Source organism: Poecilia reticulata, linkage group LG14 (genome assembly GCF_000633615.1).
Source record: "Poecilia reticulata strain Guanapo linkage group LG14, Guppy_female_1.0+MT, whole genome shotgun sequence".
Lineage (NCBI taxonomy): Eukaryota > Metazoa > Chordata > Actinopteri > Cyprinodontiformes > Poeciliidae > Poecilia > Poecilia reticulata.
In genome coordinates, this window is record NC_024344.1 from 22588229 (window position 1) to 22614594 (window position 26366).

Genomic DNA, 26366 nt, shown 5'->3' on the forward strand with positions numbered 1-26366 from the left:
GATGTGGAAAACTGGTAAAGGCATGCCTGAAATGGATAAAGAAATTGACTCAGTGGAGGTGAAAACACATAAAGCAGTTTTCAGATTTGGATTTGTAAAAAACGTAAAGCATTGTTTTTTTTTTCTCTCCCCCAGATTTCTACTTTGTTTTTTCACATAAAATTCCAGTAAAATACACTTCAGATTTTTGGTTGTAATGTAATAAAAAGTGGAAAAGAGGTATGAATAATGTGAATCAACCTCTGTCATTTTATCATGCATTATCACACTTTCTATAAAAACACTGGTTGGTTGTAAGGACTTTTTTTCCTTGAAGACAGAACAGTTTGTTATGAGTAGGTTTTTGGGGTTTATTATGAAATGACAATCAACAGATCCCAGAATAAACATCAATGGCGGCCCTGTTTAGGACAACATAAAACTGCCCTCTTCTTCCATTAAATGAAAGAAAACTGATTCTCTTGGAATGAAGCAGTTGTAGATGAAACTATCATGAATTATGGAAACCATTAATTAGTTATTGCATTTGTGCATCTTAGACAGAAGAAGAGAGGCTGCTCACACAGATCAGCTTCAGATGAAGTCCAAAAGTGCAAAATGTTTTCATGTTGTTAGAAAAATAGCTATACATTGTCTAAAATATTTTTATTGATAAAGATAAAGTCTCATAGCTTGAGTTATTAAACCAATTTTAGCTATTTTAGCTAAACAGCTACTGCTGTTTAAAGGGAATAAAATTACAGGAAACCGATTAAAAACAATAACAAAAAAGGAACAACAATGATTAAATTCAACTGCATGCATTTTCTGAGCTCTTGGGGAACTCGCAATATGTTGGTCCAACTTGCTGGAGGATTTTCTTCCTGAGTGGATTTGATCAGCCCTGACAAAAGTCCACAAGATAAAGCGTAGTCTTGAGAAACAAATTGGCTGAGATTCAGAGGCCAGTCGTGGAGACGTAGGAATCCTACCAGCTTCTGTTCATGGGAGGCTGCGGTTATGAGCAACACACAAACACTAAGATTACTGTTCATTTATCGCTGCAGGACACACACATCCTTGATTCATGCACTGAGATGCATGTCTGCATGTTGTGGAAGGTCAGCCAGTGGCAACTTTGGTCTTATTAATGAGCAGACCCTCGGGAGGTTTATGTGCAGCAAACATTATGAAAGGGGAAACTCCTAATGCAGTGGATTTGTAATACTAACCATAATAGAATCCTGCTGTATAAAATGTAAGATTTTTCAGCCACTTAATTTTATTCAGTATTTTTTTAGCCCTAGTGGTATCCACCAGCCTTACTTGGAGATGTCAAATAACGTTTGTTTGCATCCCTTATTTTATTTTATTGAGAAATATTTCTCTGGTTTGATGAAGTGAGGATTTTCATTTGCTAAAGTGGTTGAAGCTTTTTCATGACTACAGTAGGCATGCTGTTGATAGAGGAGTTGAGTCTTACCTGTCTACTTGCACATGTCCTCCAACTTAGTAGGTAAAGCTTCCAGTGTGTTGAGTTTTAAATATACCTTTCAGTGAGTCCCAGACTTTGATTTGTCAGAATGGTGTTTATGGACTATTGTTGCTGTTATAGCTAAATCTTGCTAACTACAGGACAGTTTGACAGAGGCGACATTATGACTGCATAATAAATCGCAAATCTTCATCAATGTGTGTGCAGGACTATTTGGAGTGCAATAATTGTTGGGTAAAGTATTCCAAGTGTTATGAACTTGCCTTTTTCATACTAATGTAATATTTAACCAGGTGGACAGAGGCTTGTGGCAGTAGATGCTCACATTTAACATAGATGACGTCAGATTTGCATGAGGTCAGGTGGTCTTCTAGTGCAGGGGCATCGCAAACAGCATTAACTTCTGGGGTTGGAGCCCCATTATAACTAACAGAAAATGCTACAAAATTTTACTTTTAGAACATTTTTTCTCTATTTTGTCTGCTACTCAATATTCATTTAATTTGTTTACCGTAAATGATATTCATTACTCTATAACAAACAAGCAAAGACAACACACCAAGGCAGAGGTTCAGGAGGTCATCGGTAAATGTAGCACTGGAGTTGCATATCTCAGTTGGATTATAAGGACATGGAAAAAAAAACATTTTTCTTAAAAAAATCTTATCCCATCAGTTCAACTTCAATCTGAAAGTAAATGAGAATGGTACAGTAAACCGATGAGCTAAAACATCCTCTAATGTCTGTCGTCTTCTGACTAACTCGCTATCTCTGACATTATGATTTACAATTTCAAGGACTGCTGTGGAATTCCAGCATACTAATCATTGAGCTGGTAAGGGCCTGATACAGTTATTTGTCTAACACAGCAGAATGACTTTATAAGCTATAAACCCTTTTTTCACTGAACACTTGAAATTTCAAGTGGTTACTTTATAAACAGGCTATTAGAATGGTTAGGAGAATTTCATATATTACGGAAATCTTTCCTCATGAAGTTGGTCACCAACATTTCATTAAAACCAAATCAGGATTCTGAGTATTGTGACTTGTGCCTCAGCATGGGGTTGATTTTATGCGTTTTCTCTTGTAATTAATCAACCATCGGGCCAGAACTTGTTGTTTGAGTGAGTGGGTTTGTAGAGTAGAAGTTGAATCAATAAGAAATGTGTGAAACAGGAGGTGATATTTTTCACATCTCTACAGCTAAACTCCAGGAACTGGGCCAACTCAACATAGTCCTGAATGTCCTAGATTCTGACGACTTGGTACAACTGCCTTAAAACTCGCTCTCTGCTTTTCCTCGGCAGTGTCAGAGCGTTTGACCTGCAGCTAACTGTTTCCTGTCTGCTGTTATTCTGATAAACATTAAAGCTGAATAAGATTTTAGCCTGGAGTCCTCCGAAAAATCTCTCCTTTCTGCTCTATTGACATCATATAGCAGAAAGTGAGTGATATTTCAAGCCAATAGCGAGCAGTGATTTCAGAACACCGAGGGACCTTGAGGCTGCACCTACAGGAAATATGAATCCAAATTGAAATTGAATGGATTCAGGCTGCCCTAGCAAAATGCTTCTCGCGGATTGCACCACACATATGCTCTGCAAAATTGGTGTCCTTAAGGCACATTGTGGAATTGGTTGCCGTTTCAACCTGCTATGAATTTCTTCATATGGCAGCAAACAAGTGTGGGGAAAGGGAGGATGTCTACAATTAAGGAAAGCACATCAGCACTTTATATCCTCAGGGTTTAAGAGCAATTAGAGCTGCCGAGACAGGAGGATTAAGACAGTTTAACCATGGTTTACGAGAACTGTTGCAGGAGTTCATTACACAACACATGACTGCATATGATTTCCTAGTAACATGATCATTTATTGGTGCTTTAGCAGTGTGCACAAACCAATTGTGATCTTGAATGTCACAACAGTCATTTTTTTTCTTTAATTCTCACATGAGAATAAAAAAAACAAAAAAACCATAAAAAAAGCAGGTATAATTTACATTTTAAGTAAGGATAATTCCTTCACAAGAAAGTCAATGATTCAATAATTGATTTATGGTATGTTTTCCTAATGCTAGCCTGTAGACCTTTTTATTGAGCACATCATGCAGAGTTTTGCATTCTGTCCAGATGAGTAAATGTTGGGTATGTGCCATCTTAAAAGCTGAAATTGAACATTTGCTCTTGCCCCAGAATGGGACTATTTACAACAATGGACTTTAAAATAAAGCAGACTCAAGAAAATCATTGTCACATAGACTTTTTTTCCGGCAGTTCCTAGACCATCTGACAGTTCGTCCAAACTGCCAACGTGATTTATGAACTATAATTTAAGCCAGTAAAGGTCACCCGTTGGGAATATTGCGAAATTTTACGACATGAGATCTTGCCATCTTAAAATGCCACCATATTTCTCATCAAAATGAAGTTCATCTGGTGATGCTATTATGATAAGCCTGGAATATGAAGGTGAATATTTTACACTTTGAGAAACCTCCAGCACTTTTGAATAATTCATGGGTCATCATTTCAGCAGGAAAAGGAAACATTGATGGAGCAACAGCGATGATTCTTCAACAATGTGAGGAGACGTCAGCTAGATACAAATTGGCATCTTTTAGGCAGCTTCTCATTGACTATTTAGATGTTGGAAATTTCTACACTGAAAACAGGTTTATCTTTATATTTATAAAAAACAGAAAACATTTTTTGCAATTAGAATGACCTGAGTCAACAAAACAAAAACATGACAACATGAGCTGGTCAAACCTTGATTTATTACTCATTACATATTCTTTAAAACTAAAAAGTTCAGAATTCCTAAAAACTTTGTGAAAACAACAACAAAAAGAAAATATTCTTTATTTAACCCCTGAAATATTTTTTTCAAATATTACTTTGTCTCATTCTCTAACACCCAATTATGTGTAATTTCTCATTTTAATGTGCTGGATATTTAGCTCCACCTTCACTTACCAGATAGAGGAAGCCTTGCGGATGATTCAGACATTATTACCAGCACATAATATTGCTGTCTGCAGCTGTACATAATACGACATTTACATAAGTGATGGGACTTTTTTAGTAAACAATGTGTACATGAAGGCACCAGTACATACGTTGTATCTAGATGACAGTTGCAATATGGCATTATGTCATTGTATTCTGCAAGGTTTTTTTTGTTTTGTTTTTTTGGGATCCATCTGTCCATTGCCCCATTGTGTTTTCAGTTTTGCGTAATCTTCACAACAGCATGTGTGCGTCCTCAGATATCTATTAATTCTTCTTGAATCCGGACATAATTATTTCTTCAGTACACCCTAAGCATGTGCCTTACCTTTATTGTGTTGGCCAGAGATGGTGAAACATGAAGATTTTGAGAGATAGATGCCAAAGACATCAAGTTAACGTGCTCCTATACGGTTTTGTTTGAGCACTGAGGCATTTCAGGATGTCTTTAAAGTCTGAAAAAGAATTTCTCAGGCTACAGAACAGCTTAAACCTAAACCCTGTAGCTCCTAGTCATAGTAGTTTGAGTCATTGCACCATTGTCTGCTTTCTAATAAAGCCCCTGCCTTTCTCAATACTTCTCACAAAGCTTGATTTGCTCTTTCACACACCTAGCCAGAAGCTTCAGAAGCTCAATTCCCTTCTTGTAATCATTATGAGAAAACTCCCATTAAATTATCTTGCGGCTCTCGCCGAAGGTCTCCTCAGATTGCTGCATAGCCTTGTCTGCCTGTTTTCTTACATCAGGCTCATGTGAATGACGGAATTGTCATTATTAACTGATGATCCGATGTTTGTGTTCTTGGTTCTTAAATCAGGACATCAGGTTGTTTCAAGGTTGGGTTGAGAAACGAGTGATAATAATATGCCTTGCAGTCTGAAATCCTAAGTACATAAAGGAGACATAAATTTACAGAGTTTAGTGTGAGATTTTGTTAGATTTGTCAAAGAGGCAATAATTGGCGTAGCTTCAGGAATTTGTGAGCAGGAGAAAAGCTGTTAATGTCAGCACCTGATGCAGCCTCACTAAGCGAAGAGCCAGCGATGCTACTAGACTAGGAAATAAGATTTTATCTTTAATGTGTTAAGCCTCTGGAAACGAGGTAGACTGAGGGGTGAAAGTCATTTGCAAAGACAAGTGGAGTTACTCGCCGCAGACTTGAGTCGTTGAGTTTTATCACTCAGAGCGACTGAATAAAAGGAGGAAGGGAGCACCTCTGGAGGAGCAGACGGCTAGAGAGGGTAAAAGAGGTGTTTGTTCGTGGGTTGACTTTGTTAGAGAGTGTTTCCTCCCCAGGTTCCCCGTACAAGGCGCACGTTGACTCGCTGCTGGCTGCGGCTCAGGCTGAGCGTGTGCAGAAGCTGTTCTGTATGCCTGTCAGGGATCTGCTGCCCCAGATCAGCGCAAGGAGCCAAATGAGGGACAGGTGCAGCAGACAGCCTGAGGATACAAAGCGACAAGTCAGGCTTTTAATTACAGCCACATGGGTTATGAGGATCCTTCTTTTTTTATTATTTTTTATGATTAAGCGTATCCCAGGATCTTAATTTAAGGCCAACTCTGTTTTTCTCTGTGGCAAAGGCTCCCAGAAAAAACAAGGCAAACTTCATAATTTTATTAAAAAAATTGCTTTTCTATTTGAATAAAGTGGTTTGAACAGTTTTTTTAAACAGCTATACACAATCTTTCAAATCTTCTGTGCTGTGCCGCGTAAAAGAAATAATCTTTACTAGTTTCTCAAATTCTTCTCATCTAACCTCACCTGTACATAACTCAACAGATTCCACACTGTTGCCGTTTGTTGAACACAAACACATTTGTTGGGATGCATTGATCCACATTTTTCAATTCCAATACCAATATGGATATCTGAGGCTTAGTATCGGTCAATATGATCTGATGCAGAAAAACAGTGCTGAATTGACTTAAAGTGTTTCTTTTCAAAAACACAGACATAAATATACTGAATTACAAATTTATGTGATACCAATAGTTTCACAAGCTTGGTCAAACATATTAAAATAACACAATTTGTTCAGTCAGTTCAATAAGGAGTGTAACAGCCAATGAAACATAACTAAACTGAAACTGACAAAAACAATAGATTGACTACCTTGGTCAAATGTGTAAATATAAACTGCAAATCTTCTTTCAAATGGTTCAGAAAGTGAAATTGGGAATACCAAATGTAATGTAAAATAAAGCGTGACATCACTCAGAGTACAAAGCGAATAGATCTACCGTTATGGATCAGGCACATTGTCTAGATTTTTTTTCAATATCGGGACCAATACATATATTAATATTGGGTCGATGCATCTCTAATTATTTGGTGCTTCCATTGAATTTAAGAAGGAAAGTATCAGCTCAGAGCTGCAAATAAAAATGGATTAACTGATCTTAAAACATCTAAATTTTGGTGCATTTATCCTGAGTTTGGTGCATAATATCCCTGAGTTGGATAACTTCAGGGATATATATATATATAAGTTTCCACATCTTTCCCTTCTCTGTTTAGACTAACAAGGTAGATAATGTGTTATTGATTTTCAGAGTATAGGATGTATGTCAAGAACTAATCATAGCTGCACTCTCATGCTTACCTTCAAGTGGTGTTTCTGTGCTTGGTGCTTTGTTTTGTTCTTAAATTTGTTGCTCTTTGTAATTTCATCATCCATAATTTTTCCAGGTATTAAGCTGTAATAGTAATATTTTTTCAGTGTTGTGATTTGAACTGTCACTCCACCATTAACCGTCCTCATTTTCAGGTTTGAGGAACTGTAACGTTAGCTGCTGTACCCATTATGGTTACTCCTCTGCCGACTTCACGGGCTGCAGTATGCTACTGATGAACTCTCTGCGTCCAGACTCTTATTAGCTGCTGGATGGTGAATTGACCCCAGCTTTCTTTCACATCGACTTCTCTTTGTCACAGCAGGTTGTCGTATACAGGCGGGAGGAGAGGTTTACCTCAGGCACTTGACCACCTGACCTGTGATGAGTTTACCTTCCACAGGGGAAATGCACCAGCTCTGTTATTCAGGACATTTTTTTCCCCTTCTCCTCCAACAATCTGCTCTTGATACGAGAAACTCAAGTCTTTCTTTGGCATTTTTGTCTCCGAGTCTGTGGCTTTTGAATACAATCTGCTGTGGGGTTGGCACATGTGAGATAAAAGCTCTTTCTGTGTGTATGAGGGACAACACTGTAGCTTTTCCACATCAACCGCCTGGCTGCACAGCAGTAAAGATCAGTTGATAAGCCAAACGACAGGGTTGGCAGTTAAATCAGCCGAGCATCATGGGAAAGGAGAATAAGTGTCCATCGCAGATGAACCATTTTACCCTAGGCAGGTTGATACTGCAGTATGCTTCCCTTACTCTGCTGTGTCATTAACAACTGAGCAGCAACATGAGCAGTGCAGGGAGTTTGCACATTCGTTTACTAAATGGTGAGCTTGTTCTTCATTTATTTAATGCTGAATTTAAGGTTTACAAGGAACTGGATCATAAACATTTTACCCACCTGCATTTACCCATCTAAATGCCAGATGAAATCCAAAGATCTGAAAAAAAATAATAATAAAAAAAAATAAAACCCTGCAGTTTATGGAGAGAGGCAATATTTTCAATATAAATTCTTTGTATTATTTTTATGAACTATTGCACTCAGTGGCACCCTATTAGTTACAACTGTTAGCTCTAATAGTAACTATAGTTATATAAGCATCCTGTGAAGGGTATGTAGTAGTTAAGGCTAAGTCATGTAGTTATGGATACAATTATAACTATATAGTTAGCTGTATAGTTATAGTTAGTTCTATAGACTGTATTAACTAATAGTTCTAGGTTAGTTCCAAGGTTGACAAAGTTCTCAGCAAGTATACTTGTTGATAACTTAGCACAGGTTCTCAATTCAGTTCAAATTTCTGGGGACTTTCTCACCACCACAGTTTTACATTTAACAACTTTTTATCATTTCTGTCTCATATTATGGTCCTCCATCATTCTTAAAAAATTCTGAAATCACCAACAGTTCTATAGACGTAGCATAATTTTTAGCTTAGTTTTACAATGTAGCTAATGTCCAGCTAATTTCTGCTTCCTGCAGAGTGTTGGGTCCATGCAACCTAATGTGTTTACCATAAACTTGCTGGGCTGCTGCGCTACTGACTTTCACCTGTGTCATGTCTCAAATTGTTTAACAAATTCTAATTTGGAAATCTATCAAGTTTGATGAGTAGTAAAATAATTTCATCCCCCAACATTATTACACAGATCTAAATTGAGCTCAATAATCTGAAAACTATTGGTACAGTCACAAAAATACGTCTTTCATTTGTAGTTGTTTAAAACTTGAGTTTAAATCTTTTTTCATCTAATGCTAGTGTATTTCATGCAAGTTCTGTTTCAGTCCAAATGTTCACAGTCCTTTGTAGAATTAGTTTCTATTTTTCACCATTCTACCACTCTTATTCCGTTTCCTGTGGGGAACAATGACTTTGTTTTAATTTCCTGCAGATTGGCATGCTGTTTGTGCTTTTAGGTTTACATATCTTCACAGGAAAGGTGTGAGCAGAGTCATTTAATTCTGTTTTTTAGTCTTTAAAGGGATTTTGTGGAGAAAGGCCACAGACCCATAAGTGATGCTGAGCAGCTGTTTGAAGATGGACGTGCTGCCTCTTGAAGAAATCGCTGGATTTTTTGCTCTGCTAGGCCGTGTCTTTGCTTCTTGAGGGACTTCCATAAACAGCAGGTAGTATTAATGTCAGAATTTATGAGGCTTGGATTTGTTTTTCTGCTCTTGTTAAATATTTTCATTGACATTGATGAGAGATACAAAATGATTCATGACAACACAAGCTGTGAGGAGCTGGAGAAGAAATGCCTGAAAACCAAATTAGGGACAGAAGATATGGAATTAAAAATGCATCACTATTTTGCTGTATTTATTGTGGAAGTGTTTTAAAAAGTATTCAAAATCTGAATCCAATAATTTGAAGCATTTTTTTGGCTTTCTGCAGTCAAAGCATTGATACTCTTGTTCTTAAAAAAAACTAAACAACATTTCAACAAGGGACAACTTGCCGACTGTACTGGACATAGCCACAAAATAAATGGTTGATAAAAATCATTCCTGATGGTAACAACTTTTTGTGTAGCTCAAATTAAAATTTGTTTTCACATCTGGTGGGAATATCCTGATCCTGTCTCAATCACAAGATTAGGATATTAGTCCAGGGAATTTTAACCAATCAATGTTGGAGTTGTTGATTACTTCTGCACTCTGTGGCCTACTGTTTTAGGTTTTACATCAATTCTGCTGTAATACAGTTTTGTGGAAAGAGCTGAAGCTTGTATGATGTAGTTAACAAGGCCTGAACAAAATGGTAGATGCACAACCTGTATTTTTCTGTTATGAAGCGGCCAATGAACAGAGAGCTCTCCAACAGTTTATGACCTGATTTGTTTCACATTCTGCTCCCATATTGGGCTGTTGTCTGTTCAGCTATGATCTGGTTGTCCATATTGAAAAATGATGGTAATTGCCTTCAAGGGCAGCTGTAAAGTTATTCCCATCAAGTCCATTGGTTCAGTCATTACAGCCAGTGTTGGGAAGAAGCAGCAAGCCTTCAGGCCGTTTGGTTCAGCACAATGTGGCAAAACTTGGCGCAGTGAGACGAGGCCGCCGTGGGGAGATGTGTGGAGCAATGCTTGCAGGATTAGGGCCACTGAGATAAGTGATTTGCTGATCATTATGTAAGCCACATCTGTCCTCTGTCCCCTCAGTGGCACCCGGCCTCCTACGCTGAGCGGGATGCGGTTCTGAGTTCTGCTTACAAAAGGGAAAATCAGGGGATGGCGTGAGGGTGGTGGGAGTAGAACATATTCTTGGCTGCTGGTACCAGAAACATGAATATGGTGATGCTAGTAAACACAAAAAAATAAAAGAACCAAAATCATGGCTGAGAGACTGACAAGCCAAATGCTTTTAAATCCAACACAAAAGACTACAGAAAAATACAGTTAATCTCATTTGTTTTGGCCCCACAGCTTCAAGACAATTGTTTCCTGCAGGGATTAGTCTAGAATTGTCATGAATTAGTCACACATGTGTGTCAGAGTTTTCTCAGAATCCAAGGCTCGACTTTGAAAATTAGTCTGATTGGCATATTTGGCAACACAGCTTGACATAACAGTCATATCAGTATGTTTTATGCTATAGAGAACATAGTAAATGTACTTTTTCCCTTTATTTTTCTTTCCTCATTAGTTTGAAAGGTTGATAACATAAAGAAAGCCTTCCCTTTGATCATAAAATCTGTCCTTTGTAGAATTTGTTCTCACATGAAGTTAGATATATTTTACTTGAGACTTATCTTTTTGCCCTTCCGGAACACTAAATTCATCAAGGTCAGTGGTTCAGTACCATCTATGAATACCAAGTTTTTAAAGTTCAATCTTCAGACACCGTTTAGAAGTATTCTAAAACAGGGCATGGACCTCTGCAGTTAGTTGTGTCTTGTGATTAAAAATAGAATGTTTTACTGTTCACTCTGACTGATTGGTTGAAGGTTGCAGTCCTTTGAACCTTTACTGGAAAAAACTGGAATTTTGCATGGGAAAACTGGAGTTTCCTAAATGCCCTGGCCTCAATATCTTGTATATTTGCCTTAAAACACAGTTACTGCCACAGCAAGAGGTCTTTTTTACACTTTCAATGAATTTGTTCATATTAACCTTGCCAAATAAAATTCTAAATATCTCTGCATGCCACTCTGCATGTGGAAATTCAATTTTCAATTGAGGCGGCAAGGAAAATAACATTCCACATTCCAAATGAACGATATGTGGTAGCTCCCACATATTCGAGCACACTGAGCAGACTCCACACACTCCAACTGGATGGTTGGAATGAGTCAAACATACCAAATGCATAGATTTTTCATAAAGATTTTACTTAATTTTCCACTATCTGAATGGATGCTACCTAGCTTTATGTCCAGCTACACCAGAGTAGCCATCGCAGAACTGTCAGCACAGCACAAAGTGGCAGTCTGCCTGCTGTGCACCCTTACAACTGTTTACGGTGACTCTCTTCAGTGTCGCATACTAAACATTTCCATGTGAACGCTGCTTCACACTCAGCACTTTATTGTACTACACAGACATGTATCGTAAAAATGTACTTTCCGGTGGATGTCCGCATTGGGTCAGTTTTGAGCATGCGTGGACCTGAGTATGTTGGGGGCTTAAGTACAAAACACACTCACTTCAGCAAGTCTCAGTGTAATAACTATGTCTACTTCAAATTTCTGACCAACTACAAAAAAGTTCTGCCCAGACGATGTGTGAACAACAAGGTGCAAGATCAGAATGATAATGTTGTGCTGATCAGCTCTGGGAGAGAGAACTAATGTCCTGTTCCTGCGGAGCATGGATAGACCTTAAAGGCAGCTCATGTACCGTCAGTGACACTTTCATCACAGTTTGAGATCTATGGTAAACCAAACTGTGTCAGATAAATGAATCCCATCATGATGGGTACTACATCAGTGCAACAGTATAATTTGATGTTCAGTGGCCTGAAGGAAAGCCAGCTCCATTGGCATCTGACTCAGCAACTAAACTACATCAACACTGCATAGACCATCTAGTTGTCGTACAATTTGATAAGCAGTATTTCCCTTCTTCCTGCCCCAATGTGGATGAAACTTTTTCTCAGAAGGGTTTGGAAACATGCCATCATGACCACGCTGAAGCCTCTTAAACATCAATCACACTGCTGCATCTCTTAATATTCAGCTTCATCCTGAGTGGCATGAGGTAATCTCTCTTGCTTAATGCTGGCTGCGTTGCCATCAGCACTGGAACATATATACTCTGTCGGTCACATTTTTCTGAGTTCTGGATCTGATAGTGCTGCTCTTCCCACGAGATCCTCAGGAATTCTTTTTTTTTTTGTTTGTTTGTTTACACTCACTCAGTTTTCCTGCATATCTTCTGCAACTAAAAGATTCAAGTATTTTTTTGTTTATCTTCATCTTTAATCTGAGAATTCAGCATTTTTCAAAAGGCAGAAAAGCATCTACTGTTCCTGGCCTTTGTCCAATCCTATGCTTGGCATTTCTGGGTATAGCACAGCTGTTAATAATGACGTATGTTGGGAGATGAGAGAGACTTTGTAGCAAAAGATGCAGGGGTCTCTCTTCCAGGGAGATCTCCTTGACTTGATCTCTGCCCAGAGAGCATCATTGCTCTTTGGAAAAGCAGCAAAAAGTAATGGAGCTTGAATGAGAGTAGAGAGCTTTAGAAGAGAGCAAGACTTAAAACTCCCAACCAACTTTTCAGTGTCCTTTCTTTTTATGATGAGAAACTTCAAGTAACAATGGCAGTGGAATTACTGGAAGTACAAGGAATCTTTGTCTTACATTTTTAATGTGTATCTTTACTTCTTGTCCCTTAATTAATTCAACTTTAAAAAGTACACCAACATTTTCATTATGTCTTGAAGACGGGCAATTCCTATTGACCTTTTCCGGTTGTAGTATTGAGGAAATGTCTGAACAAGGAGAGAAGATAAAATTATATAATCTTCCTGTGCAGAGGTGGTCCTTGGAAATAAAAGCAAATAGCCAACCTCAGCATGGAAGAAATAAGTAAAATCAATACTTTATTTACATATTAAAAAAATAATAAAAACCTAACGGTGGTTTAAATCATGGGCTGCACAGTGGCACAGTTGGTAGAGCTGTTGCCTTGCAGCAAGAAGGTTGGATTCTGGGTTCAATTCCCGGCCCGGGTCTTTCTACATGGAGTTTGCATGTTCTCCCTGTGTATGCGTGGGTTTTCTCCGGGTACTCCGGTTTCCTCCCACAGTCCAAAAACATGACTGTCAGGTTAATTGGCCTCTCCAAATTGTCCCCAAGTGTGAGTGTGTGTGTGCATGGTTGTTTGTCCTGTCTGTCTCTGTGTTGCCCTGCGACAGACTGGCGATCTGTCCAGGGTGACCCCGCCTCTCGCCCAGAACGTTAGCTGGAGAGGCACCAGCACCCCTCCCCACCCCACTAAGGGACAAGGGTGCAAAGAAAATGGATGGATGGATTTCAATCATGACTGCAAACAAAGTAAACATTCTTTCTTTTATATATTTTGCTTAAGGACTGTAATATTCTGTGTAATACATATATTGGTTGCATTAACACTGTTATCTATGAGGCTGTGCAGTTTAACTGTTGTTCATTCAGATCACTACACTATATACACAGTTTATTGAACTTAATAAAGGCAGAAGCAAAACAGATATGGTTTGTTTGGTTACATCTTCAAAAATACACACTTGACACAGAGTTAATCAATCAGCTAAGAGCCTAAATTCTTTTAACATGTCCTCAAACACACATTCAATGGCAAGAGTAGCTGACTGTATCTTAATAGAGTGCATTTTGAAACTAAAATAATGCAGAATAAAATAAAATAATTTTCTCTTATTTTTGCAGTATTGTCTGACATTCATGCATCACTTGTTCGTCAAACCAATAAACCTTGAAAAGCATCCAAACCCTGTTTATCGCCTCCTAGCTTGAAATATATATATAATGGAGATTCCCTTGGTGTTCAAAAACCAAACTAAGATAAGTAAAATAATAACCTAGCAAATCTGTTAGTGAAGCAGATTCTTTATTCAGTATGATTGCTTCACACTCTCAGCGAATACACCCACCCAGCAGCCCATGCACACACACAGGACAGAGTTCAAGACAGTTCAAAATTTTATTGGGTCACCCCTTCAAATGATAAAACCAACTTGTGCTTGTTCAGAAAGTGGTAGGCTGGCTGCGCAACATCACAAATGGGACTCAACTGATGATGAGGCAAACAGATTTTCAGCTTTCTCCATGATCAGCAGCAACAGAACACAAGCTTCAGGTTTGGACAAGACGAGTGGACGACAGATTCATGGAGTGAGTTTCCATGACACCTGGATCCAAAATGTACATCACATAGTGCGGTACAATGTGTTGGACGCAGTGATGTAAAGAACACTGTGACTGCACTGTTCTTTACACAACAATTGCCAGAAAAAATGAGACTTGACCAGACTTTGTTGTGTGGAAGAACCTGACTGGCTGGCACATAGTCCTAACTTCAACCCAATAGAACAGCTTTGTGACATAATGGAGCATAGACTTAAAAATCAAACCTTTTTGTCCAACATTAATCTCTGACCTCACAAATGTGCATCTGGGGAACCGGTCAGAAAGTCTCATTAACACATTCATAAACTTTGTAGACATCCTTTATAGAATAATGGTTAAGACTCTTGTAATAAGCTATTAAATAATTAATTAATCACACAATAACTCAAAATGAGCTTGATCATTTTCATTCAGATTAATATTTTTTCAAATGGAATTCTTTTAGAGACATCATAATCCATTTTATTTATGGCTTTGGTTGTGTGGTTTTTGCTTGTGTTTTTTATGCATTGATTTTGGTTGTTACTTAAAATATTTTCCGGTTCCAGTGTTAAGTGTTGTTTATATACTTGCATTATCATACCATTGTCTATATTTTACTTGAAAATGGACTCAAAACAATATTATTATCGCAGTAATTACTTGTACAGCAAAATTTGTCACCACGACAGGCCTAGTTATTGTTGCTACAAATGGTGGGCTGACATCAATCAAACCCTATATATTAGTAATGAGATGCTATTCAAGTTCATACTTATGTGATATCTGACATAAATGTCTTTTGGCAGTAAGATTTTTATTATTTGGCAGCAGTGATTTAGAATATTTCAGAAAAAACAAATTGGTCCTGACATAGATTCTATATTTTCTGTGTTCAACTAATTTAATACTAAACCTGTTTTTGTTTAAGGTTGAATCTATTATTTGTAGTAGTAATTAGTTTTTACCTGTCTAATCAAATAATGCACTATTTAATTTGTCCAGATAACGTGTTACCACATTGTTTGTATGCATAAAATGCTGAGTAATACATTATTATATTGCTGTAAACTGCTGCTAATAATCTGACTGGCTCCTACGGTTGATACTGTATTTCCCACATTTTAATATGTCATAATCTCTATATCATTACTGGAGACCTTTTGTCAGGTATGATTCACATGTCTCCCTATGTCATAAACAGCTTTTTGGAGTTGTTTCCTGGAGGACGTGTTGGTTGCTGGTTGGTTGCAGTGGTACGGTGTACTATTTTAGGAAAGTGTGGGCAGTTTACATGCGTGTTTGTCTGCGGCGAAGCAGGAAAGCTGGAGCTAATTGTCTTGCCTGTGATGCTGCCAAAGAGAGAATGAGATGGAGAAAAGCAGCAGATGGTGAGGAGAAACACAGTAGACAGGTACAATAATTGTGTCTCGTGGGGTTGAGGTGGATCTGCTTGTGATCTGACAGAACAGGAAGGGAAAGAAAAGAGGAGTACAAAAGTTGCCTCTTCCTCACACTCCAGGCTCCTGTTTGCTCTCAGCAGGAACACAGGAAACTGAAAAAGGGAGGTATTGACCCAAGGTGGTCTGATTTGCCCTCCTGTTTCTATCAGACAGGCTGAACTGCTCAGAGTACCAGCCTTTCTTTTTCTTCAAACAAAGGCAGACCTGAATTAAAAAGAAAAGAAGAATATGACTTTATTTATTCATGATTTGCCAGGGACACGAAGTGCCCTAAAGCAGATGGATCTACAGTGAGATGGATTTTCTTTTATTTAAGCAAGATATGTTTATCTAATTGAAGTTTTTTGTACCGCTTTAACTCAGAATATCTCTCAGCCTTTTAGCTAAAGAAACATCATCTATCGGTATTTAGAATTTAAGTCGCTTTTCTTGTAGCGTGCTTTAGATTTAATTAATGAAATGGGTGCAATTAGATGTTCCACTATTTTCAAAAATATTCAAAGTTAAAACCCAAGAGATGCCCCAATCTACTTTTTCCACTTCTGATACCGATGCACATATCTGATTTTCAGGATATCAATCTGATTCAGAAAAATGCTTCTGAATTGACTTGAGATGCTTCTTTTTTTTAAACACAGACAAAAATGTAATGAATTAATTTGACAACTCTGAACCAGTACAGCACATTCAAATACACTAATAGCTTCACAAGCTTGGTCAAACATGCAAAACACGTTTCTTTGTTCAGTCAGTGCAATTTGAAGTGTAACAGTTAATGTGAAATAAGTAATAAAGAAACTGACAAAAACAATAAGTTGAGACACATAGTCAACCATGTAAAAATAAGTTTCTTCGTTTGTTGCTGTAGTTTCTTGTTGACTTGAACATCTCTCTTCCTTCTAAAATCTTGTATGCTTCTTTAAACAAGTGAGCCAAATACATAGGGAGTACTTAACATGGCGAATGGTGCTTAAATAATTACCTAACTCTTATTGCACTCATATGCATACTGTGAACTGTGGTACTGTCATAGCGATAAATGTGTCGTGTTGCATAGCCCTAATTAAGAGCGACAACTAACTTGAGGTCCAGTTTCAGGTCCATTTAGGAGACTTTTTATTCCGTCAACTACCTACAGTTCATCTTCAAAATTAAAAAGAAAAAAAAAACATCTATCAGAAACAAGCTTTTAGATGTTTTATTTTTCTATGTCTGTCTTGGATCTTTCAGGTCATTAAGTATAAAACCACAGTAAACAAACATTAAGATGTTGCTTCCCCTTGTCCCTTGTGGAAGGTCCTTCAGCTGCAGGTCAAGTTCTTTGTACAAATGGATTAAATGATGAGAGATTAAAAAAAAAAGTTTAACTATTGAAACCACATTTTGTATTTGAAAAGTTTTATTTTGTTAATATAGGAAAAGTTTTAAATTTCACAAATGGTAATCGAAATAGCTACTGAAGGAAAATCATCTGTTAACAATAAAATATGATGTTAGTGAAAACTTCCAAACAGCATATATTGTTGTTCATTGTTCCAAAGTTGAATGTTTTATTTTCTTTCATGCTGTTTGTCTCCTGGAGTGTTTTACATTTTTTGATTTACTTTCAATTGAATTCTTCAAGATGAAACATTTCATCCCCGACTTTAGTCAAGTGAATCTGAATGGAGTTAGAATAAAGCTAAGTATTTTCTTTATTCATAAAATATTTTAAAAAAGACAAAAAAAAACAACTTTCCACAAAGAATAAAAACGGATAACTTAAAACTTGCTCTGTGCACGTTGAAGGAAATGAAGGCAGCTGGGACGCCAGTGGATGCTGGTTCACTAAAGATGCTTAAAGTTTGTGATATTTAACCCAGAAAGATTAGATTAAGTAGGAACTTTGTGAAGAACTCTGGGCCATGTCAGCGCTGTTACTGTGCAGCATCCTCCTGCAGCTGCCACAGCGTCAGGCTCTCTGTCTGACCATAAAGCAGACATAATCTGCTGTTGGCCAGATTAACAGAAGACCACTGCAGCATGGAAACGAGGTTAGGCAGCCAGCATTTCAGAAAAACTCAACATACGTAATCTGGAAATCCCTCAATTGAGGCCATTGGGAGGAAAACCAGTCACTTTGATCCTAGTGCTCACCATAATGTCCTAACTCGGCTGGTTGGACCTGGTTGGATATGTTCGCTTTTGATGGAAGATGTTCCTTTTTTCTTATTTCTGAAATCATTATTTTAAAATGTGTAAAAGCCTTATGTATTTATTTTTGTCTAAAAAGTACGGAACACTTAAATACACCAATAGCTTCACAAGCTTGGTCAAGCTTTTAAACCCAACATAACTTAGATTTGTGAAATTAGGAGTATAACTGCCAATGTAAGATAAATCACAAAGAAACTGAAACTGACAGAAACAGGTTGACTACCTTGGTCAAACATGCAAAAAATAAACTGCAATAAGCATTTTTTTTTTCAAACGGTTCAGAAAGTGCTATCTGGAATGCTAACTATAATGTAGAATAAATACCCAAACTAGAATAGTTTTCAATATTGGATCCGATAGTATTTATCTGTACTAGATACATATACTGTATCTATACTATATGTATCTGTACAGATACATATGCTGTATCTGTACTGTATGTATCTATAGATTTTGGCTGGTTGGAAGAGCAGCCAAAAGAGCATTTTGGGGGCTGGTTCATTGGTCCCCCATATTTAAAATCCGATAGGGAAAGAGAGCTTGTTTTAGTTTGTGAGACAAGGATTAAAACAACTGTATAAATAGTTCATGCAGCCATATCCAAAATCTATAATCCTGTATTTAAAATTTAATTGGGATAATTTTCCCATTGAACTTCTGGAACATCTTCATCTGATTAAAAAAAAAATAAATAAAATAAAAATCACTCCCCAAAATAATTGCGTTCAAATATATTTTCCAAAGTTGTGAACTGTGTGAAAGCGAATGGGATTTATTATCAGACGTTGCATCCATTTAACACCATGTTTGTGTGGTTCCAGCTGGCTGCTGGTGGCTGCAGCGCCGCTTCTTCTGCAGCGAAATGGCAGATGAGTCTCCCAGGCACAGAGTACATTTAGAGCCATCTGGTGTACACAAATGAAAGAGTATGCTGCGAGAGACACGAGAAAGATGTTGTGACCTTAACATAAAGCTGCAGAATTAAGAGATTTGGTGAAACGCAGCTGTTTTCCGACATTGAAGATTATTGGGGAAGATGCGCTATTAATTAAGGGAGGATTTCTAACTGCTCTGGAGTTTGAGATTGGGCTGTTGTAACTGCTCTGCTCTCTGTGAAAAATAGTAAAATAGATTTGAACTCTTGGGTTTCTTGAGAAATTGAGGGGAGATTGCTAAGAAAAACATCTGATCCTTTTCTCATGGTAGCTCCTTAAAAGTTGAAGCTGAATTGATCCAAGTCTGTAAAAACAGAACAATTTAAACAGCTTTTCATTAAATATCCATCAGTTGTGTGTTCAGGTTGGGTGATGACTAATTGTGTCTGGCTCAGACTGAAAATTCACAGATTTATTATTTTTCTGAAACCGCCACTCAGTTGCTGCAGTTGTTTTTCTCCTGTCTTTTCTATGTTTCTTGTTCAAAGTGTTTGCTGACTCAGAGCTTTTATTTTTTGTAAGAAGGAAAAAAATGGGTCTGTGTTGATGTTAATATGATGCTGGTAGAGTTACACCTGTATACACTTTACTCAATATTTTTACAGTTCATCATTTTCACAGAATGAAAGCTTTTGAAAGCAGGCCCTTATAAAATTCATTCAGCTTATTTTATGGAATCACTTCATATTATGTTTACCATCAAAGATCCACCAATCAGAATTTGTGGCCGTTTTCCAATCTTTTGTATCTTTAAATCTTTGACCTGCTGATTTTATACCAAATTGATGTGGAACCACTTCTATCCTCAAGGCGACACCGATAAGGGTCAAACCAGAGTTCTTTTATAGAAATCGTAATTTTGAATCCAGTTTCCAAGAATTCCCCCGAAAACTTTAAATTTGAAATATACCGTTGTAGAACAAACTGATTTATTATTCTACAACATAGTATGAATCAGTACTTGTGCAGCTGTCCTACCAGATTATTAGCCCTGTAGAAAAACATTTTAAGTGTTATTTTAAGGTAAGAACTCCGGTCTGCCTAAAAACCTAGGTCTCTGATTAACTTGAACTCTGGCACGATTCATATTTACATGTGGATACAAACAGACCACAGACCACTCCAAAAGCGAGATGCAGACTATGGCACTGGGCATTCTGGGTAAATACAACCAAAACAAAACACTCAAGTCAAGGGTTGGACGGAAAAATGACTCAGGGTCTTTTATCAAAGATGAGAGACTCCTACAACTGTTAAAATGTGATGCTACTACATTTTTGTTTACCTTTTGTGCTTATGTTTTCTTCCAAGGTTTTCATGTCATTTCCTTTGGTAGACTTTGACTCAGCGCCACCACAGGTGACGGGGGGGACATGTTTTTCAATAGTTTGGTTCGTTTGACACAGTGTTGTGTGAAAGTGAACTGCACCAGTTTAAAATGTAACAAATGTTGCAATTTTGGCCCCCATAGTCCAAAACATTTATTTTGTACAATTGCACAGTTAGAGGAGTTTTAAATCTTAATGTCGCTAAATGGTATTCTCTGACAAATATTGAACATTTTGAGGATCACTGTTAAAATAAGAAAAATGCTTGCACTGAAGCTGACAATTTTCCTGGTATGATCACCATCCCACAGTTTGTCCAGACAGACTGAACAGCATTACTTTCCCACTTTTCTTCTGAGCAGCCTCATGGTGACTAAACCTGGAAATATGGAAATATTAGACTTCACTTGTTGAACAGGACAACCTGAATGCACCTTTCATCATTGTGTCAATGATGAAAACATCCGCATGGCTTGTGTTGAGCCATCCGGTGTGAGACGTTCATGGGCTTTGATTGGGGCAGTTTGGACAGAACTAATGTTATCTCAGATTGACAATGTGTGTGTCCATATCTTATGCAAATATGCTCAGAAATGTGTGGACTGAAACTACAAGTTTCTTTTTATGAAACTATATGCAAACACTGGCCTTTTGTCATCAGTTAAATAGACCACTAAAAGGCTACATTAAATTTAATGAGGCCTCATGCTGCCTGCTGACAGGATTTATACTCCTGTACTTTTGGGCTCTCTAAGTTTCCCTTCCAACCTGCAGTGTGTGCATTATTTTATTCTTTTTTGTGTGTCACTTTAAAGACTTTACATTCCCATCAGTTGCTCTGAGAATGTTGAATGGAGACAACACAGCCACTGTGGATCACGTTGTCACTCCTTCAGTGTCCTATCAGTGTTTTTCTGCTGCGTCTTGAATATTAACAGAGCGGAAAAGTGCCCACAGTGGAATGAGTTTGTGTCAGCCTGGAGCCTTAGCTTTGTGATGATAGTGACTTGCAGAGTAGGGGAAGGCAATTCTCCGTTGTGTGGTGCAGCACAGAAACAGATGACTGTGCTTGGCCTTGTTTTCAGCTCAGTTTCAGAGGCTCATCTGGGCTGGTGGGGCTTTGTGAGTCTGTTGGCAGTGAGGCTATATTACTGAGAGCTGGATGAGATGAATTTAACTCCATCTTCCAAAAAGTTTATCACATTCACATCGTTGATGACAAGTCAAAGCTGGAGTCAAAAATATGTAGTAGAACTGCATGTTTTAAAAGTATTTTGTTCGCCTTGGTGGGGGAAAAGGTCCAGCTTCACTTTGTCATTTGCTATATCAGTCTTCTCTATATGCCATCATTTGTTACAAAAACACTAAACTATTTATTTCATGTGAGCAAAATCAACTTAATTCCTGATCATATTTTAAAGGCATTTTTTTTACAGTGATCAGACAGGAGAGCAGGTTGAGAGAGAGGCGGAAAACATGCGACTAAGGTCAACAGACCAAGACTCGTCAAGGATTAAGGGCTCCATAAATGAGTCGTGTGGTTTACCCCTGTGACATCACTGCTGCGTCCATAGAAAAAAAACAAAGTCAGTACGGTGATGGAGGGCTGATGATTTGGGCTTGTTTTACCCCCACCTCACAATAGAAATCAACCTTTCCTTATCAGTAAGAAGGATTTTATAAATGTATGATTGTTTTTGGGCAATCCCCAGTAACATATGACTAGACCAGTGGTTCTTAACCTGGGTTCGATCGAACCCCAGGGGTTCGCTGAGTCGGTCTCAGGGGTTCGGCGGAGCCTCTGCCGCGGACGTAAGGGCTGCGCACAAGTCGTGATGACTCGCCCCGCTTTGCCATCACTTGCTCCAGAGGATCACGTTACATTGATTAGCCAATCAGCGCTGCGGAGGAGCACTGATTGAAGGAGTTCCACTCTCAGCATGGATTTGAACATAGACATAATATAAGGATAGACGCCTCATGGACCGCTCTCCCCTATTGTCGCTGATTAGATTTAGGGCGGCCATCTTGGAGCGGTACTCCACTCCACTCAGCGTTATATGTTTAGCAGGTACAATGACGTATCAGCGATTTAATCGATCATAACATGCTTTTTTGTTACTGGAAACCATATTCAAACATCTATCAAAGCTACATTTATAAACAATTGTATTCTTTAATTATGTTTTTAATACATAGTTCAGCATATTTAAATATGATTAGTGGCTACAACAATAGAATAGGAATAGAATATTCTGATATCGATGTTTGATGAGCATATTACAAAGCACACAGCCGTGAACGGCTGTGTGTATAATTTATTATAATAATACATATTTATATAACTATACAAACACAAATAAATAATGATTAATACTGAATAATATATATTGGATACATGTATGTATGTATGTGTATGTATGCGTGTGTGTGTGTGTGTGTGCGTGTGTGTGGGTGTGTGCGTGCGTGCGTGCGTGCGTGCATGCATGCATGTATGTATGTATGTATGTATGTGTGTGTTTTTTTTTTCAGCCGACGAGTTCTAGCTAGATTCAGCAGCTGAGATTGAGTCCAAAATCCGATGTGAGATTCATCCGTGCTGCAGTGAATCCGTCTCTCTTTATAGATATCTCCCTCTTCTTCCTCACATCGTGTCTTTAGGAAACTTTCAAAACAAAAATGGAAGATTTGGGATGTATCTTACTTGTGAAAGAATTACATATAAATAATAGTCTTTACCACCTGTTTAAACTTTGCTGGTGAATGTTACAACACATAAGTTTTATAATATGTGTTACATTGTTTAATTTCTAATATAGGCTCTTGTGTCAGATAATCTAAGTAAATGTTAGAGAATATTTAATCTCTTTAGCTTTACAGAATCTCAGATAGCCTTCATAGCGGGGCTGAACCCCGTATTACACCAAGCACTGTAGCTAATATTAGCTGGTATCTCGCCAGTGGACATAAATACAGTAAAGTAATATTCTAATCACAATATATACACAATAATATGTCCATCTTACTTGTGAAATGTTGTTTGTGGAGCCCTCACATCAATAGTCCATCAATCCGAACAACAATATCCCTCAGTGCTGAGGCATCTTCTGTTGTTTTGATTGAGCAAAGTAGGAGGGACGACCGCTCCAAGATGGCCGCCGTATTTCCTGCGCCGGAGCAGCCAATGCGGGGTCTACTCTTATATTATGTATATGGATTTGAACTTTTGTCTTTAATTACTTCAGCAAAACTCACCGTTTTTACCAAATTCTATAGTCTAAATCTGCTCCTTAGTCACATCTTTTCGGGGTTGCTACTGCCTCTAGTGGCGTGGGGGTGGTAACACGGCTAATATAATTACATTACTAAATCAGAATACCGCACATGTTTTTTTATGTGTCGGCGAGGGGGGGATAAGAAGGGTTCGGTGAATGCGCATATGAAGCTGGGGGTTTGGTACCTCTAAAAAGGTTAAGAACCACTGGACCAGACACTATTTTTTATATTTTCAGAAATGAAACCTTGCAGTCAGTGATAAAGAGAGGAGTTTGTGGTCAAAGTATTTTAAATAAAGTTGGGTTAAGATTGGAATCTGTACTAAACTAGTGATGTTCCACATTTTGTGTTTCATCCATGATTCATGCAAAGTTTATCTTTCTGACCCCAGTGTTCTAATCTTTAAATGGATTTTAAGAAGTCTTCCTGTTGTCTGACTGTTTTATGGTGGCATTGTTGAGTTTGCAACTGTTTTTCTATGTGATTCTTTTTTACGCTCAACCTTTCACTGTCTGTCTCAATTTCTGTCTTTGGTCTCAGTACCCGCCCACATTCTACTTTCACAAAACCAAACATGTGCATGCATTAGCTGAGAAGTTTCCCCCCCCCCTCTCCTTGTCTTGTTTTTCAAGGTCTTGTCGAGCAGCGCAAAACGTCCCGGAGGAATATCATGGCGACGTGCGATGAAATTTTAATCAGGAGGAAATGGGGCGGCACGCTCTTGCTTCTCTTTAGTATAAATTTGCTCAGATGGACTCCTGCTGCTTGTCAGACCCTTATGTGACACACCGAGGATGTCTGCTTGCGATGGAGTAAGGAAACGCGAGGTCAAATTAAGGGAGGGTTGGATAGAAAGAAGGAAATCAGGAGTAGAGTAGCATGGGTTCCTATATGAAGCTCCTTCACACCATCTTTCTATATTAGGAAACCTTTTTCATTGTGCAAGCAGCCTGAAGCTTTTTAATATGTCCTTTCGACTTAGACAGTTGGATATTGCATAAAGGGAGGATAAAGCAGGGCATGTAAAAGCTTCCATTGGAAGAATCAGGATAATGTGGGCTAATAAGCTAATTTTAATGTCAGCAGTAGCATAAATCGCAATGCAAGAGGAAAGAAGTCGCCACCTGCATTTTATCAAGCAGACGGCACAAACTTTGCTTTGGAAAAAAACTGCAGTGATTAGTACCATCCATCCATTCATCCATTTTCTTTACACCCTTGTCCCTTAGTGGGGTCGGGAGGGGCGCTGGTGCCTATCTCCAGCTAACGTTCCGGGCGAGAGGCGGGGTCACCCTGGACAGGTCGCCAGTCTGTCGCAGGGCAACACAGAGACAAACAAGACACACAACCATGCATACGCACACGCACACCTAGGGACAATTTAGAGAGGACAATTAACCTGACAGTCATGTTTTTGGACTGTGGGAGGAAACCGGAGTACCCGGAGAAAACCCACACATGCACAGGGAGAACATGCAAACTCCATGCAGAAAGACCCGGGCCGGGAATCGAACCCAGAACCTCCTTGCTGCAAGGCAACAGCTCTACCAACTGCACCACTGTGCAGCCCAGTGATTAATACATAGGTATCCACAGCGTACGTAACCCAAACTGGCTCTGTAACTCTTTAAAGACTGATAGAAGGCAGAACTCTTGAAAAACTCATCATGTCCACTGCACAAGCCTGCAGAGGTACCAGCATGATCCAGTGTTTTTTTTTCAGTTGTTCTGGTTTGCAGTCATCAGCAATCAATCAGGTCCACTGGGTGGCTGATCAGGTTTCATAAATGGATTTAAACAAACCCTATAATGACATGGATAAATTCCCATAGATAAATGCTATTCTTTATCAGACTTCATGCACTTGTTGCACTTCTAAACAGAAATAAATTGTCATTATACATTTTAATTCCATTTTTGCTACGGTGAACTCTTCCCAAACTTCAAATTAAAGATTGTCCAGCAAGGTGAAGAAAGTTTATTTATATAACTCGGGTCACACACAAGGCATACATAAAATTAAGAAAATAACATTTTAAAGTACGTGAGCTACAACACGTACAAATTTTCACCAGAGTGACCTGGAAAAATTTTAGGTTAGCACAAAAACATTTTACACATAAATGAATATGTTGACATCAGCATGCATACAGTGTGAGATGTTAAATGAAAGAAGACCAAGAATGGACCCTTGAGGATGTGTTTTGATAACCCAAATTAATGTTTATCAAATGTCATAACATAATCAGTAGGGACAAAATATGACTGTCTAATTTTTCCTGCGTTTTTTTATGCTTAGACTTGTCCTCATGTTTTGCAAAGAAACAATGGTCATACAAAAAGTCTGTCTAAAAACCTGGGAAGCTCTCAGCTCCACCATGTGCTATTCAGAGTCCTGTTCCACCAATTCTGCATTTGGATTTTTAATTCACTGTATGTCATGCACTCCGTCATGTCACATGTACTTAAAGTGTTTGACTAATTGCTGCCCCCCTCTTTTTCGAGCTAATTATTTCTCCATTGTCTTGTGATCCGGTAATCATGACACGGAATCACTGAAAGCACTCTGCGTGTGAAATGAGAGAGTGCAAGAAGTAACAACTTCCGTCTTTGTATGCCGAGCTGCGACGTATCTCTGTATGTGTGTGGTTGTGTATAGAAAGCCTCAACAGAGTTGATTGTCGCAGCATTGATATTCCCCTCACAGGGTTGTCAAGCATGA

At 38.3% G+C, this 26366-nt stretch overlaps 1 protein-coding gene across 1 annotated transcript in view; it reads left to right on the plus strand.

Annotated features, from left to right (window-relative positions):
• LOC103476255 (polypeptide N-acetylgalactosaminyltransferase 10) overlaps positions 1-26366 on the plus strand; it is a 101316-nt gene that overhangs the window by 8502 nt on the left and 66448 nt on the right. The gene's annotated exons all lie outside the window — the stretch shown is intronic.